This window comes from Manacus candei, unplaced genomic scaffold (assembly GCF_025592945.1).
Source record: "Manacus candei isolate 608988 ecotype Guabito, Panama unplaced genomic scaffold, ASM2559294v1 h1tg000062l, whole genome shotgun sequence".
Taxonomy (NCBI): domain Eukaryota; kingdom Metazoa; phylum Chordata; class Aves; order Passeriformes; family Pipridae; genus Manacus; species Manacus candei.
Genome location: NW_026138110.1, coordinates 1,453,312 through 1,470,322, shown reverse-complemented (window position 1 = coordinate 1,470,322; position 17,011 = coordinate 1,453,312). Strand labels below are relative to the sequence as shown.

Genomic DNA, 17,011 nt, shown 5'->3' with positions numbered 1-17,011 from the left:
CAAGCTCCTTTAAGGGCCACTTTCAGTACAGACCAGCTGAATGGAATGTGGGTAGACTTGTACAGTAACAAAGTGTAGAAGTGTAGAACCATACTTAAGAAATATATTCATATAAGATACATAAATGCATACACATTACATATATTTAGAACTGTTCTTCAAGCCAGAATTTGTCCTCTGTCTTAAAGCCAGGCCTCTGATGTATTATGCTGCCACTATTACATTATATATTGCTGTCCCATAACTCACACCACCTCTAACCCATTTCATGCCCACTCTATTACTGTGGCTACAAAGAATGATTTTAAGAGAATGATATAAAGTGATGTCACTCACCAGTGTACTCACTGGCTGAAAAGAGCTCTGAATTCTTTTTACTGTAATACACAGAGTATACTCTGTTGTAATTGCTGGGCTGTTCATTTTAGTCCCCTGGTGGCATTTACTGAAATGCCATCAATTCAAATTAGCTTTCATCAACTCTGCAGTCTGGGACTTTGAAACAGCATCCTCTCCCTAGTATTCTTTTTCTAATAAATGGCAAATTAATTAACTAGCATCTGTTAAACAAACAGAAAAAGAAAAATAAATGCAATTTAAATATTGTGTTTGCTCTGAGATCATCGATACCATTACCGAAACATAAATGCTATCTGCCTCTATTAAGTTTTGCAAATACACATGAACCTGATACAAACTAATGTATTTGCCTAAACCAGCCATACAATCACAATGCTGTAAAACCAAACCAGTTTAAAAGTATCTTTCAAACAACCTCATTCTGGGGGAAAACACCCCCTTTAACTCTCTCAAAAAAAAACCCAAAACACCACTAAACCCCAAAGCAAAACAAAGCACCACCCCACACCAAAATGCTCCCCAAACTTCTCCCCTCTCCTTTAATTTTAACAAGACAAATAAACCAAAAACCACAGACACCTATTTCCATCAAGAAGATAACAGTAATTGCTGTTAAAATTTTACTCCGCTGAATTTGAATCTCACAATATTGCTTTGTTTTTTATTTTATTGTTGCTCCTTGGATTTAAACAGCAGAGAAATTTGGTCCATACTAATTTCTTATTTCTCACATTTCATATCACAATGAATTCCACTTTTATGTGCCTCTACAAGTGAAATGAAAGACAACTAGTTTGATTGTAAGAACCAGATACTGCAAACACTGGGAAGAGCACAGAAGACCATGCAGCCTTTACTGCTGACAAGAAGAATGACTTTAATGTCCCTACACTACCCTCCTCACAAATGTCTTTCTAGCAAGGACATTAATCAATGTGTGTCACTGACACAGCAGAAGTTGTCAACCCTCTTGGTTGTTATATTGCTGCAGAAAGCACCTGGTGCAGCTTCACCCAGCCTTGACACCTGAGCTGAACTCTGGGAACACTCTGGATCAGTTGTCAGTGGAGTGATGATTGAGACCTACCTGCTTTGCTGCAACATCTTCCCTTTCAGGCTGGTTAGGCCACTTCCAGTGACCCAGTACAAATATAGTGGGGTTTTAAATTTTCTTTTTCACTGAAAGACATTTTCATTACTTTAAAAAAAAAAAAAAGTTCTTTTTTTCTCTAAGAATGATTTGGTGACTCAGAAGAGATGCCTGAAGATGACTCAAACTATTTGTTGTGATTATTTCCTACAGAATCTGGCATGCAAAATTTCAGCTTTGCTTACTGAAACCCCTTTTCCACAAGTTTTTGTATGATCCCTTTTCTTCCACTGGGTCATAAAATACGACATCATTAGCACCTTTCTCTTTGTGAAACTGAGGAAAGGTAAACCAGGTGACTTGCTACAATTACACCAGAAAATAATGGCATTGTCTGCAACAAAAATGGAATTTACCAAATTCCAAACCAATGTCTGTAATACCAAATCAGCCTCCCTCACCCTCTGTTCTTATTTCTTAGCTCAACGACCCAAACTAAACAAGCAGGAAGTGATCTCAAACCACATACTGAAACTCTGATTCACACATGGCCAGCAGGCCAAAACCACCATAGGTGGAGACAGTGAGTCTGCAGAGTATATTTAGGGTATATTAAAACTGCATAACAGACTATTATTAATTCAAACCTAACTTATGTAGAAAGCAATGATAAAAATCACAGTAGGAAAATTTGCAAAGCCCTACTGCCTAAAGAAAAGATTCTTTAACCAAAGAAGTAAATTCGAGAAGAAATGAACTTCAACTACAATTAAAACTTGCCAGCTCAGCCTCTCCTTCTTTCTTCAGTTTCAGGGTAACAGAGTTTACTATTTATTGCACTATTTTGTTTGCTATTGCCATCATCACTGATCTCAAACAGAGCACTTCAGAGCTTGTAAAATTATCTTTTCTTACTGTTTTCATCGAGCTAACAAACAGCATTTTGCATGTGCATAGGGAAACATTTCAGTACCACAATTAACAGAACTATAACATCCCTCTAGCAGAATACTTTAAATGTTTTGAGATGTTCAAATCCTATAGCCATCATGGGACTACTCCCATATTGTCCACAGGGGCACCACTTAATCAAGATGCAGGCACTGACACACATAGTGCTAAATGCAGTGCTTCAGCCTCTGCATTATCCAGCTCCAAGGGCTCACATAAGCACCACACTCATTTCTCACAGAGGGGTGACTTTTTCCAAGCAACCCTGCTGGTGGCCTTGATGAGATCTAGAGGTTTTCCTCTGAAGTAGAAAGGAGAAATTGGCTCAATTGGTAGGACTGCTTGGCTGCAATAAAGATATTCACAGCCGAGTGAAAAAAGTGTTGAGAAGAGTTAAACTTCTCTGATGTGTTGAAAACATTTTTTTTTAAAACTTGGAGTAATTATTATCTCCTTTTAAAATAAAACACACAGCACTTAGAGGAGAAGGAATTGTTATACTACACTCCCACATGCATAACTTACAATGCAAGTCTACGTTCCTGGATGTAAATACAGTCCTCATCCCAATAACTAAAGTCAGACTATTATCTCCCTAATGCCTTGAAAACAACTTAATTAAATAACAGGGTAAGGTCTGCCCCTCTTCAACTCCTAGGGTAAAATCCAACGGCATTCCAGTCCTTACTCCCTCTCATAGTGCACCAAGATAGCTGAATGAGACAGCTCCAGTAGTAAAGAACATGAGCAATATATGTCTTTTTTAATCAAATACAAGGCATATTTTACAACACAGACCTGTCACCAAGAAATAAGCCGTAAACTATAGCAGGAAAGAAAAGCAGATGTTAGCAAGTGGTAGTTTATGAATATAGTTCCTAGTAAGTGTGCCATCCATAATCAACTGTAATAAAATATCCTTAGGAAGTTTTAATTTTTTTCAGTACTCCCCAGCATGGTCTTGCAAAATAAATACATCTCTCTTCCTGCAAAATTTACCTGTTGGCTCTCAGAAAGCACAGCACCTCCTACCAATTAAGAGGCCTATCAATCACACAGCACAGCACACGGACAACTGAATCCTGCTTCTTTTTTCCTCCCTCCTCCTGACAGAGTAATAATTTACAAGTAACTAGAGTATTGCTTTGCTCTGACGTGCAAACTCCAAATGGTAACAGCTTCGTTTCAAGCATTATTCATAAAAATGCTCTAAGCACAAGAACTCACAGGTTGTGGAAGGGAGTGACAAATTAAAATCCTTGACATTCATTACAATAGTCCCTTCTTCTGTTTGCCACTTAAATGTGGGAGAATACAGAGCTATTCCCTCAGAGCAGGTCTGGAAGATTATATCTGATTACTTGATCATCGGGTAGGTTCAAACAAAAAGAAAGTTAGAGAAACTCCATTCAAGTCATTATTACTACACTGATGTAAAGAACATCTTAGCTCAACTTCCCAGCATGGAGCTTCAGAAAAACAGCAGAGCCTGGCCGAGTTATGATAAACAAAATGTCTTCTAGTAGCTGACAGCTGAAAAATGTTAATTTGAGAGAAAAAAAGCATATATTTTATTAACAGACTGGCACTACGGAAGCTTTTACACATTGCTGCATCATGAAGTGATAGGTAAGAGAAAGGTGGATGATGAGAGCCACTAGATCTCTAAAGTGAGAAGCTTAGTGGCAATACCTAATTAAACATGTGTAGGACAGAGATTTCCGGTCCAGTAATGAAGGACAAGACCAGAACTCAGCCACACAAACTGTCCTAGAGCAATGCAGCTCCACAGACTGGAACATTTTAAGCCCCATCTTTGACATTACTGTACATATTCTAGCCCTAAGATTTCACATAGTATTATTTGACAAAGTTTCCAAGAGGAAAAAAAAACACAACCCACAATATTTACTATACCCATGAAAATTTATGTAAACTGTTACAAGTTCCCACTCTTTGTTAATACCAAAACATCCCAAAGTGTTTGCTGCTTTGCTTTTCAGTAAGAATACCATTTTTACTGCCTGCTCATAATTGCATTAAACTGTAAAACATCTGGCAAGAGGATAGGTCTGAAATCCAAACCACTAGATGCTTAAGTAAAGGAAAATATGCAGACATGGGAGGATTTTCCCTACCCAACCCTCTGGTGCTTTGCTTGTTACATAGTTATTGTTTCCCACCCTGCCTCAAATGAAGCAATTAACATCAACCAGGTGCTTGCTACATCTTTGCTTCTTCAACCTTCTTGGGCTATGGCCTGAATTCCACCAGGTCCAGAGAACTGCTGGGAACTAACACCAGCCCCCAAGTGGCACTTGGCCCTGTTCCTTGGCGGGTGGGAGACCCAGTATTAACAGAAACTGTTTCCTTTTCTCCCAGGGTGACAGTAGGGGTTGCAGTCCAAGTTAAGTCCCCTTTATCATTAATGACTAGAAAAAAAAATGTACTTTTTTTTGGTCTCGCAAATGACTCTAAAAAAAACAAAGGTAAATGAATACTTGTTACTTAGCTGGTGTCTTCTCAGAAATGTCTACCTTAGTGCAGGAATCTTCCTTCTATGTCATAACTGGTTTAACTTGCAATTATTTAAACATGACCCTTCTCTAAGCCCCTTTCCTGACCTGTTCAAGTAGATAATTTCATAGAAATTTATTTCACTTTCAAAAATCAAGATGGAATGGATTTTTCACAACTACCTTCCTATACTCAGACTGTTTCAAGACAGCTGTCTTGCACTGTTGTTTCCTTCAGTCACAAATCCAAAAGATTAACTACCAGGATTCAGTATCTCAGATTCCTCTTGTATTTCAGATCAGGATCGTAGCATTTTAGCACTGCAATTCAGCTGTGTCCTAGTTCTCTTTTCCTCATATTTTGAAATGGGTTATTAGGCCCATCTCTTAGACAATAAGATAAATAATAGCTATTGAGTTTATTGTATTTGAAGGTCATTTTTCACTCCACCTTCAGCAAATGTCTGTTCACAGGCTGACCAACATCTGTTGTGTAAAAACCGTAAATTCTTTATGGGGAAATAATTGAATCACTAGACAGAGGAACACCACTATGAAATACATTGCCATTAATTCCCTTCCCCACTTCCAAAGTTCACAATTTGCTGGGAGAGGTTTGTTAGAATGATGTATGTATTTAATTTAATCCAAATGGGAAATACAATAAGTTCCAAAGTGTTAAGCATACCATGGCCATTATTACCACATATTAGCTCTGATCCACAGTATGACCCCACATTTTCCCAATAATATAGGGATTTCTATTTCTCCACAGTTTATTATTTTTCTTCTTCCATCTTAATTCACACATGGCTGCATATATCTTCATTATACAACAGGAGGAATAGAACACCTTGGTTTCTGTCCTCCTGGCAGGCCCTATAACTGCTTTCAGATAGGCAGACACTGGAGATCAATGTAGGAAACAAGGTTCCATTACTGCTGTATAACTTTATCCCACAAGCCCCCAAGTTGCTTTCATCTCTTGAGCTGCTGGATAGTGACAAGAAATTTAAGAACTTTGGTATCCTTTTATAATTAAATAAGCTAGGCAGATACAATTCATTAAGCCCCATTGCACACTATTCAAGCAACAATATCCTAAGGCTTCTGTTACTATGGATGACCGTTCCAGCTTTTGCACAGCAAGTACCTAAATATAAACCAAACCACAACCATTAGTTCCATGACTTTTTCACAACTGCTTGGTTCCAACTGATCCTCATTCTCATTACTAATGAAGTGCAGTCCATTTCTGGTTTGGATTAGCCAGGGTTCAGTTTCAAGACATCATTTCTCCTTACATTTTGTTCCATAAAGCAAAGCATCCAGAAGGCAGACACGAGCATAGTGCCATAGTCATGTCTCACTATTCATTTTCAGGACTTAAATTTGAAACTCTGGGAATATCACTGCAGGACACAGCCTTTTTTTCCTGTCACTTTTGTCCCAGCACGGATCATTATCCAATATAATACGATTGATCCTTTGCAATCCCTACATGGGAGCTCATCCTATTTTAAGTATTACTCTCAGTCTTTATTTCTAGAAAAAAGATATTTGGTAAAATTATTATATTTGATATGCAATCAATCTAACAATATATTCTTACTAAACTGCACTGTGAAGGGCAATACATTCATCTCACAGTTCAAGATCAGTTATTGCTTGGCAGCTCAAGCATAAAATACATCAATACATGGTGACATCATAGAACACATCAGTAAACCTCAAAAGCATTTGTACAGGTAGCTCCTATACTCTAAAAAGCAACCCAAAAGAACTGACAGCAAATAGCAGATTTTAATGTGAACATCACTGCAAATTGTGAAGGAAAAAGCATAGAAAGGATAACCAGTTGATTACACTTAACATGCTTCTTCCTAATGAATCTGGGATTAGACAAGAAACTAAGGCCTGTCTTAAAGTTAACATGAAAATTAAAGATATTGGGCCATACTTTACTGAACAGCGTAACAGAAATGCAAATTATTATTTTTTTAATCAACTTGCACAAATCCTTTAGATTCAGATTACCATAGTTTCTAAAATGAGCTTTAGAACCCAGAGGGACTTTGATACACATCAGTTGCATCAGGATCTTGTGAAACATTTCTGGGTTGTGCTGAATGAAAAAGCAAAGAGCTTGGAACACTGACTGCCAGAATTCCGAGAGATACCTGATGGGGGTTTTGGCTCAGCAAGTACTGACAGAGGACACAGCAAGGTTAGCAGGCCATCTGGCAGTCCCTGAAAATACTCAAAGGAGATATGATATCCAGCCTTTCATGCTGATGGCATAGGGGGACAGGAAAAAGAAATAGTTACAAAAATTAAACCAAGATAGGCTCAGAAAAGAGTATTCACCTCATACCCAATGGAACTAATCAATAAATGTTGTCCCATAGACAAAACACTGAACAGAGTGAAAAAAAAAACAAAACTAAAAGATGCTTTGGGAAAATATTACTGAAAGATAAATAAGACATGTAGTTGGAGAAGATTTTGACCTAAAATCCACTGAAAGAGTCTTCAAGACCACTGAAGATACAGAAAATGCTCTGGGCTAAAGAGTTCCATGCCTGCAGGGATAAACACAATTACCACTCCCTTCATATGCACAGCCAGGACACGAATCAGTGACATCTTTCTATCCTAGGGAATGGATCCAGTTGAAAGGCAGCCAGCACGAGGAAAGAACAGCCTCCACACAAATACAGGACCTTCCTCTGCTCAGTTCTGAGGGGATCTGAAGGCACAGCATTTCAAACCCCACAGTGCCCCATACAACCAGAAACTTGCTGTGCCAGAAGGAACTCAGACAACATTATTCTGGCCCATTCCTATGATGACATAATATAGTAATTGAAAAAGATGCAATTTCATCCATTTTCTCCATTCCAACTCTTGTACAATCACTTAATTTGAATTTATGGAGACCTGATCTGGCACACTTGGCTCAGACTCAAAACACAAGGCTGTTCACTGAGAAGGTAAAAATCTCTGTAGGGAGCTCTGAAAACTCTATATAAATTATCTTTTAACCAATATATTCTCTCTGAGATAATATTACTGTCTCAGTAAGTTTCAAGTAAAAAATTTCTAACATTTAACATTCTGAGACTCAAGCTGTAACTCTCATATACCACAAGAATTTGGTCATTTTCCTCTGAAAACAAGCAAAACAATCAAAACTTTGCCTTTTTCATTCTACATCTTGTATTTACCCAGAAACATTTTTATAACAGAAAATTAGTAGCTTTTTTAATATGAAAAATAATTTTTTATTTCAATGTTGTGTTTCATATTATCTTTTTTCCTAAAATTTCATTCGAAGTTACTACTAATCAGAGGGGTTTTTTTTGCTATTTATATGATTTCCTTTTCTACTAGCTCTCACATATCTCTAAATAAAACAAGCTATAGCAAAGATGGATGGTTACAATCAAATTTACTAAAGAATTAGAACATTATTGAAATGATTTGGTTTAATATGTGTCTTAGTCACACTGATTTACCGATAAACCCTTGTTTTAATGTAAAACACAGAGCCACAAATAAAAATCACTACACTGAAACCTATACAGATATGCCCAACTGTAGGCAGCATCACAATCCCCCCTGCCCAAGGTTTTGAATCCCTGCCCATCTGTACTTTAAACCACAGCTCTATTTTCAGCCACTCCATCACTCCTCCACATGGGAGAAATGAGAAGTGTCAAGAGCTACTGAACACAGAGTATTCACAGTTGATCAGCACATCACTACTCAAAACAGATGTTCTTATAATCACACTGCACTGGAAAAACATCAATACATTCAATAGCCTCCATCTCATACTCTTTTCTGCTGTTCTCATGTTAGACACAGCTCTTAGATATCTAAAATTTAAGTGCTTGATTTCTTACAAGAAATATATTGAGTAAGCCACAGCATTTCCAAGGAAAACAGAATCTTAGCAGTTTACACAGTCAGAGAGTTAGATAACCTCATAATTTATGCAAACAGGTTAGATTATTCACAAGAATTAGGATGCAGGAACAAGACTCAAAAACATCACAGATCACATCTACTCTAACACTTCTGAAGGCACCAGGCTACTATATTTTTCCTATGCTTTCCCATTCCTCATTACTGTAATAATCATATGTATATACACACCTTTCATCCTATTAGAAATAGTTCCTTTTCAGTATATATCTAGAACAGAGGAAATACCACTGGGGGAAAAAGTTCCAATACACCGAAGGCTAACATTCCTAAAGAGGATGGTGATGGGGAAGTCTAACCTCTGAATTCCAATCACTCAAAACACTTCAAGACCTTGAGAGCCTCAGAAAGAAAAGTTAAATTACTCTCTGCTGTGACACTACTGCCTCACCATCAGCTTCATGTCTGGTGACATAAATTTTCCCTATTTTATATCAGAAATCAAACAGCACCTGAGACACCATTATTTTTCACAAGAAAGTCCTGCCTACGTTTCCACTCCTTCCATTCAGCCATTTTCCTAAAAGAGGAAAAAAAAAACCCCCAAACTAAAATAACTAAAAAAGAATCTCCAAGCAATCTTGAATCCCTTCAGCATTGCAGACACTAGCCAACTGGTTTCCCTTGAAGTTAAAAAAAAAACAAAGGCAGCAAAACCCCTCAAAAATCACCAAAGAACCCTAGAGACTACGAAAGTGGTACCAAAGGCAGCATTGTCTCTGACCCATTGATCAGCAGCAGCAGCACCATTCAGAACATGCCTAAGGAGCTGATGACCAACTTTTCCTCTCCTTTCACAGGGTGACACCTGTGGAATTGGCTGCCTCTGGCATCCTAGTTTCCTACAGAGGCTCCTGCAGGAACATTTGTTATGAGTTCATTTTGTGTGTACTGGTCATAAAAAATACCAGACATTTCAAAAAGGAGGAAGAACGGTTTAGGGAGAATGTATTTCATCAAGGACAGTGTTTGAGGCAGCGAGCATTAAGCAGATACCAAAATACTGTTTGGGTCTCAGCTGAGGAAAGGGGGAAGTGTGACATTCAATCCTGCAGCAAGGTCAGCACTGTGGAGAGCAGCTGGCCCATGGATCCTGTCGTGGGACAGCCTGCCAGTCCTCCTCTTGCACACTCCCTTTGGCTCCAACATCCGTCACAGAACACAAGCATCAGCAGAGTCTGTTGCTGTTCTGCGCCCTGCTCCGTGCACTGTTGTCAGTACTGACACATCACAGCGCTGCATTTATTTTATGAGCAGTCCATGGGAATATCATTAGCAGCCTCATAGCTCAGTGGAAGGAAAACCACCAGGATTTTAGGAAACAAGACACAGAGCAGCATCCCAAGCAATTACTCTAGGTGACAATTCTCAAGTTGTGACAGTCAGATGACACAGTGTGGTGCCAGACGAAGGATGAGCAACAACTGCAAGTGAACCGAGTTAGACACTTCCGTGGCCAAGACTGCAGCAGAGATGGCACTAATTAGACATGGAAGGACAGGATGCACAGCTCACTGTTTGGGAAACATGCCACAATATAAAACTACCTGGGCTGTCAGATGGAGCCTGGTATACGTATAATTTAAGTATAATGCTACTTATAATGTTTAAAATATTAGAATAAGAATTCCTTATCCTAGTGAGTAGAAAAAAAACAAACCCCTTTGACTGTCAGATTTGGCCCAGCCTTCTAAACTTCAGCAACAGCTCTACTGTGTCAAAAAAAGAAAACACAATGGTAACAGACAACAGTTGCACACACTGTTCCAGCTCCACTCAGGAATTCGGAGCAGCTCTGCTTGTGTTTGACCAAAATAAACCAGAAAAATCAACACTGAACTTTGTGTATTTTGCAGCATCAATTCAATCTCTTTCAAAGCTCTCAACCTCTGGCTATCTCAAGAATCACACGTTCTTTAGGATTCAGTTTATTCTATAATAAACCCAAGCAGTCTAACAAGCAGCTCAGTATTACCCATAATTTCTCCGTTAAACTTTAAAAGCTAAAATTTCCAATTTAGATTATGATTAGAAACTAGTATTTTTCTATGAAAAAAACTTCAGATAATATCTTCATCTCAAATAGCATAGAAACATGAGAAAATGAAGTGGGAAAGAAAAAGAGAACAACTTGCAAACATGACTGATAAAAGGCAAGTGCTCTCGCCTGCTGTTTTTATGCCTCTCCAAACTGTCACCCATCTCCCTCACAAGTTAAAAAAAAAAACAGTAGAAAAATAACAATTTTTACTGTATTTTTCAGAAGATGACAGAATAATATTTATTTCACAGTATTACAACCAAAATCAGCAGTGACTACCACTAGTAGAAACATCTGAATTCACAATAAGGACAGATTCTTTCTCCCTTCTGTTCTTACTTTTAGGAAACCTCCAACAGTTAAGATGGATTGAATTTCTGGGTGCAATTTAGTTGGTACCCATTTAGAAATAGCTTTACCAATTTGTTCTCAATACTGCTGCCAGATTTCCTTCTCTTTGGCACAACATGCCAACATGATTTAAACAGGATCCAGGTTGTGGATCTTGCTGTTTTATCTATTACCATCCTTAAACCCTTTGTTCCTTCCATTGCTTGATGTTCTTCTTGCTCCCCCACGTGTGTTCCTGTGCACTGAGACAAACCCCACAGCCTAAGTGGTGCTCAGGGACTGTGGGTTGAAGGACAACCATTGCAACCCTGTGACTGCTCACTGAATTCACAACAGGCAGCAAGTCTGCTGTCAGAGAGGGTAAAAATCACAATCACAAGACACATCTCACTAAGCTTCATAAATTGAAAAGAATAACACCAAGATTTTACACTGGGTCTAGGTAAAAGTCCTTTCTGCCCACTTTCCCTACGACAGCCAACTGCTTTGACGTAACTGACACATCAGTTTTCTTAAAAAAGAAAGAAAAGTGCTTTCAAATGAATACTTGTGTGGCAAAATGGATTTTTAAACTGCCCTCTAAGTCATGCTGCTTGACCAATAATTAGATAAATATGGAAGAGAGACATTAAAGATTCATGTTACGCATTTTAACAAATACCAGCCTGTCAGAGGTGCTGGCAATGTACATCCAAAGAAATCTGGCAGAAAACACAGGAATACTACATTGCAACTAACTCTTTATCCTGATCTGCTTAACATTCCAGTAAAGAATAAAACATTTCTTCCCCAAGTCGGGAAAAAATAAAAAAACAAAATCAGAGTTGCACTTTTTTCCTCTATGATGTTTAAATGGAAGGAAACTTGAATTGCTGAAAAGACTTTTAATTCTCAGTCAAATTGTACTCTTCATCCCCCTACCCTCCACAGAAAGAGCTGTGGCACTAAAATTTAAGACATTAGTGCCAGGCAGGTGATGAGTACAGCAGTATGAAATGCAAAACCTGCAGTACCAAATTGTGAGTAATTGTTTAAAACCAGCAAAAGAGTCCCCCACAAACTGTACAATTAACAGCACAGCCCACACCCATGTAAGTTTTTGTTTGAGCAGAAGAAACATTCTCAATACAAAGTTCTTTATGCTACACGATCCACTGTAGGAAAGCAGTCTGCTCCTGTTCCCTGACAGTGCAATTCAGGATCAGCTGGGATTGATAACCACCAAGTGATGATCAACCTTGGCTTAAAAAAATAACTGCACCAAGAACCCAATTTGGGTAAATGCATTAATTTCATCCAGCCAGTCGTTTGCTGGTAAGAGGTTAATGTACTCACACTGTGCTTACTACTCTCCTTACCTGATACTTACCAGTCTCAGCAATAACCACCACAGAAATATGTGAATGAAATAATACTGTGTAAAATAGATGTATAAGTAAAATGAATACCCAGTAATTTAATTAAAGATTTTACCATCTCGGCTGCACCAAATTTAAAAAATTTTCCAACTTCTGTCAAAATTATTTGTCTTGAAAACAAACAAAAAACCAAACAAAATTCCATTGGTCAGGGTCACGGGTTAACAAGGTTTGCTCGAGTCAAAATATTTACTCACCTACTCACAAAATATTTACACCTACAGTCAATGGCACAGTCAACTACTCACCACTTACCATTTTCCTATAGGGACATCCTGGCTGACACTGCCTGTAGAATGCTGCAATAAAGAGTTACTGAATACTTACATTTCCAATGTATTAAGCTTCTTGAAATTGATTTTAATTTTTTTCCCTTTGTACAAACCTATCACATTTTGCCCAAACCAAAAGGTGCTGAACATTTAAAAAAGCAATTCATTTCTTTTTGCACAGGACAAGATTATACTCAACTTTTACCTCATTGTACAGCACATACTGACCTCTACATTTTTTTTGTATGACTGAATTCACCTTTTTTTCCTCTTGTTTACAGGTTCTATGCATATCCCCATAATTATTTTCAAGTACTCTTGAATAGTGATTGCAAATTTTTATTTCAACAGTAAGAAATGTTATAAAATATTTAAAAATAGTTGCAACTGCGTGTAATGTGCCTCATGGGCTGCCCAAAAAACTGCTAGTAATTCATACCTTGGCAGAGATTGTCATAAGCACAAGAAAACCCCATTAAAAATTCATATTATTTGTTCTTCTTCAAAAAATGTTTCACATTTATGTTCTTTCTTATTTTGTCTGAATAACTACTACAGTAAATATTTCTGCTACACCACATTGAATACTTGGGCCACCCAGTGTAGTATTCTTCCACATCTACAGAGCAATAGTAAGGCAGGTTTGGAACTTGGCTACAGTCTCCATTAAAACTAAAAGAATAAACACACTGGAAGTCAGAGCAAAATTCTTTACTGCTATTTTAGAAGAAAAGTGTAATTCCTAACTTTAATTCTCAACTGAACATTAAAGATTACTCATGCTTTATAATCCCTCAGAGAACAAACAGAGAAAGATATTTTTTCCCCTGGACATTTCTATATTCTTATAAACTAGCCAGAAGCTTCAACTAGTTTCCCCGCTTTTCCTTAACTTAAGCAACTATAAGCATTCATAATCATACAGTTAACCACACATTTTAATTACTCAGCCATAGTGGTGTGCAGCAACAAACCCCTCAGTAAAATGTCTATCACTAACCTTCACAGTTTTCCACAGGAGAGTGCTCAGGATCAGCCAACTGCACTGCTGCCTTCACCAGCTCCTCCTGCTCTGCTCTGCTCTGGTCTCTCCCGTCTTTCCACAGCTCAGAAAATGAAAGCAGCAGCTCCATCTTCTCCTAAAAAGCAACACTAACAAGGCCAGGGTGTGTTTTATTGCCTTCCCTTGATCATGTAATCCCCAACACCTGCTTCTCCCTCTGAGGTCCCCATGGCCTTCATGCCCCTTTCCCGATCGATTGTCCCTCAGGAGCATTACTTATTATATAAATTATACACATAATTATTATATATTTATTATATAAAATCTTGTCTCCGCCACCTCCCAACATTTGCAGCACGTATTTTTAGGAAAAGCAGTCACCAGCTGTGCCTTTTCAAAGTGGCAATGGCCCAAAGGTACCCTGTTGCTCCACACCTTCATCATAGGTCAGGTGTGGGAGTTTAAGACTCATCATCTCTCTCGGCCCACCCTTCGCCAACCACGACCCAGCTGCCAGCTATTTCTGCCCCCTTTGTAAAGTCAGGATAATATTTTAATCATCCCCACAGCTAAAGCGTCCATGTAATCCCCTCCCTCGGGGCAGGAAGGGCCCCGCTCGCCCCACACTCCCTTCACGGGACCGATCCGCCATCGCGCCGCCTCATGAGGGTGCCGCCACAAGATGGCGCCGGTGGGGCGGCTACAAGATGGCGCCAGCTGGACCACCCCAAAATGGCGCCGGTGGGGTAGCCACAAGATGGCGCCAGCGGGGCCACCCCAAAATTGTGGCAGCAGGGGAGGGGTGAGGGGACAGGGAGCAGCGGTCTAGGCCTGGTGCCACTCTCGGCCTATCCAGAAATTTAGGAAAATCACCTTCCATAAAACATTCCCCAACACCATGCCTGAGAGATTGAGGTTTGTGGGTTTTTTCCCCCCGGTCTCCCAACTCTGAGAGCCGAGCAGTTCACTCTGGGAAGCCCAGGACTGCTCTCCATTTCCATCTGAATAAATGATAACTGTGCCTCTGAAAATAAATATCCCTCAACAAAGCTTCTATATAACCAGGTAAAAAAATGTTATAGTAAACAGTGATGAAAAGTCATAAGATCAGTCTTCTCCCATGAAGTCAATGCAAAGAGAAGTTAGGAAAAATGTAGACTACTGTTAAACGAAGACCACAAGTTAATCTAAGCATCAGGGATGCTGATGCTTTACTTCCTTGGGAGTCTGCTATGTAACAAAGAGGGAGAAAAGAACAGGCATTTGGGTTTTTTAAACAGCATTTTGGCTACAAGATAAACTCTTTTAGTGGGAAGAGACCACTCTATCTGTGAACCGCAGGGGAATTGTAACCATGGCAGTAACACAGTTCTGTTCTCCTGTACCAGAGCACATCAATCGCCTTTTGAAAGCACTAAAAAAACCCTCAAGGCAAGTCTTACTTGCTGAAATGGCTGGACCAGCCTGGGGGGGTAGACAACATGTTGACAGTACAGTATTAATCTTAACATCGAGGGAAAAGGACAGATGGACTTGCTTTTCCCCTGAAAAATAAGTGTGAGGTTGCCCTGGGCAGCTTAAGAGAAAGGTAAAGGCAACAGAGATGAGAGAAGGAAAGGAAGTAAGATTGACAAGGTAATTTACTATCTATTCTTTGTGTTTCACAAAACACACGTCATCACACTCTAATAAAGCTTTCAACGTTTCCCAGATGCTCTCAGATAGAATCCTGGCACAAAGTGATTTTTATGCACGGATGCATTATTTTCTCTTTATCTGCTGTATATTAAGGACAAACTGGAACGTGCTCTAACAAAGTTCCAACCTACTCTACTAGGCACAGATGAAACAAAGCAAAGTAACACTTTGAAACGTCAATAGCCCTGAAGAGAAAAAAAAAGTAACAGAGCAATACTGAAAACATTCAGTTCGTTTCTCCCCAGATTCACCAGATTTTTCTGCAGGCTGAGCTACCATTTCCTGTAGCACACCACGTTCTGGTTTGACCTTTCCATTTTCAGTCCTACCAGGACCATTAGTTTTGCTCAGCATGTGGATGGGAGATGAAAAAGGAGGAAAACTGGACTGTGTACTTTGACAGATGGCATCTTCCCTCCAGAGCCAGGGCCCGAACTAGGGCTCCCATGCTGCGGTTTGGGGCATTTGGGTGGCAGGACTTGCCAGCTCTCAGACAGCCTGAACAAGGACAAACTGTTTCAACCACTTGTGTCCTTGAAAATGCCCATGTTTTGTTTGTTACAGGCAACCAAGAAAAAGATTGCCTCGGCTTGGGAGTCACCCAAATCGGGCAGATGGAATCATGTCACTTTGCTTACAGAGTTATTCGCATCCTCTCTCAGATTCAGCTCCTCTTTCTTTCAGCCACAGACTCCAAAGTTGTGTTTTTCAACAGATTTGTCTCACAGGGTTAGACCCATTCAGTGAGCTTTTTGTTAACACTTTGTCCAGCTCTTCTGGGACATATTTCTCTCATAAGTCAATATTTCTTTAGTAAAAATACTGGTTTCTAACCATAAATCTAAAAGCTATATCAAAGGAATATAACAATGTCATTTTGTTTTGGTAAGATCACATTACTCCAGGGAGATTTGTCTGCAGAAGAGGTAGGACGTGTAATGTGTGCAAATTCAACAGTTCTGCATGCAATTTCATTTTCCAAAAGACAGCAAAAATTGGTATCCCAAACAGTTTCTAATTTGAAAGCATATTTGCTGAGTTGAAAACTGTGTTTACGCTGCAGAACAAAAGATGCAACATATTTCATGTGTCTGATTCATTTCAGGAAAAGATCACAAATATAAGAAGACTGAATGCAACATGCAGAGGGCAAACCCCCAAAGCCTGCACTGTTCACTAAAGGATGCTGTAAGATTCCCCCAAAGGCACAGGAAATTTGTAGCACAGTGACCTGGCTTTTTGCAGGTGCTGTCACTGAGCCAATGGACACTCAGGTTTTTGTGTGCAAATTTTTCTATGAGTATTTCAGCTGCAGGAATAT

The 17,011-nt window shown here is 39.1% G+C and overlaps 1 protein-coding gene across 14 annotated transcripts in view; it reads right to left on the bottom strand.

Moving 5' to 3' along the window:
* The window catches only part of LOC127478752 (bifunctional heparan sulfate N-deacetylase/N-sulfotransferase 3), a 256,760-nt gene extending 242,069 nt beyond the window's left edge, over nucleotides 1-14,691 (bottom strand). For 11 of the 14 annotated variants that reach the window (XR_007907325.1, XR_007907324.1, XR_007907312.1 and 8 more), the window contains exon 1: nucleotides 13,990-14,688. The gene's annotated coding sequence lies outside the window, so the exon portion shown is untranslated. Of the gene's footprint in view, nucleotides 1-12,972; nucleotides 13,000-13,989 lie in introns of those variants that run through there. The other 3 variants (XR_007907315.1, XR_007907328.1, XR_007907317.1) reach the window with 3 other exon arrangements.
* Nucleotides 14,692-17,011: the final 2,320 nt, after the last annotated feature.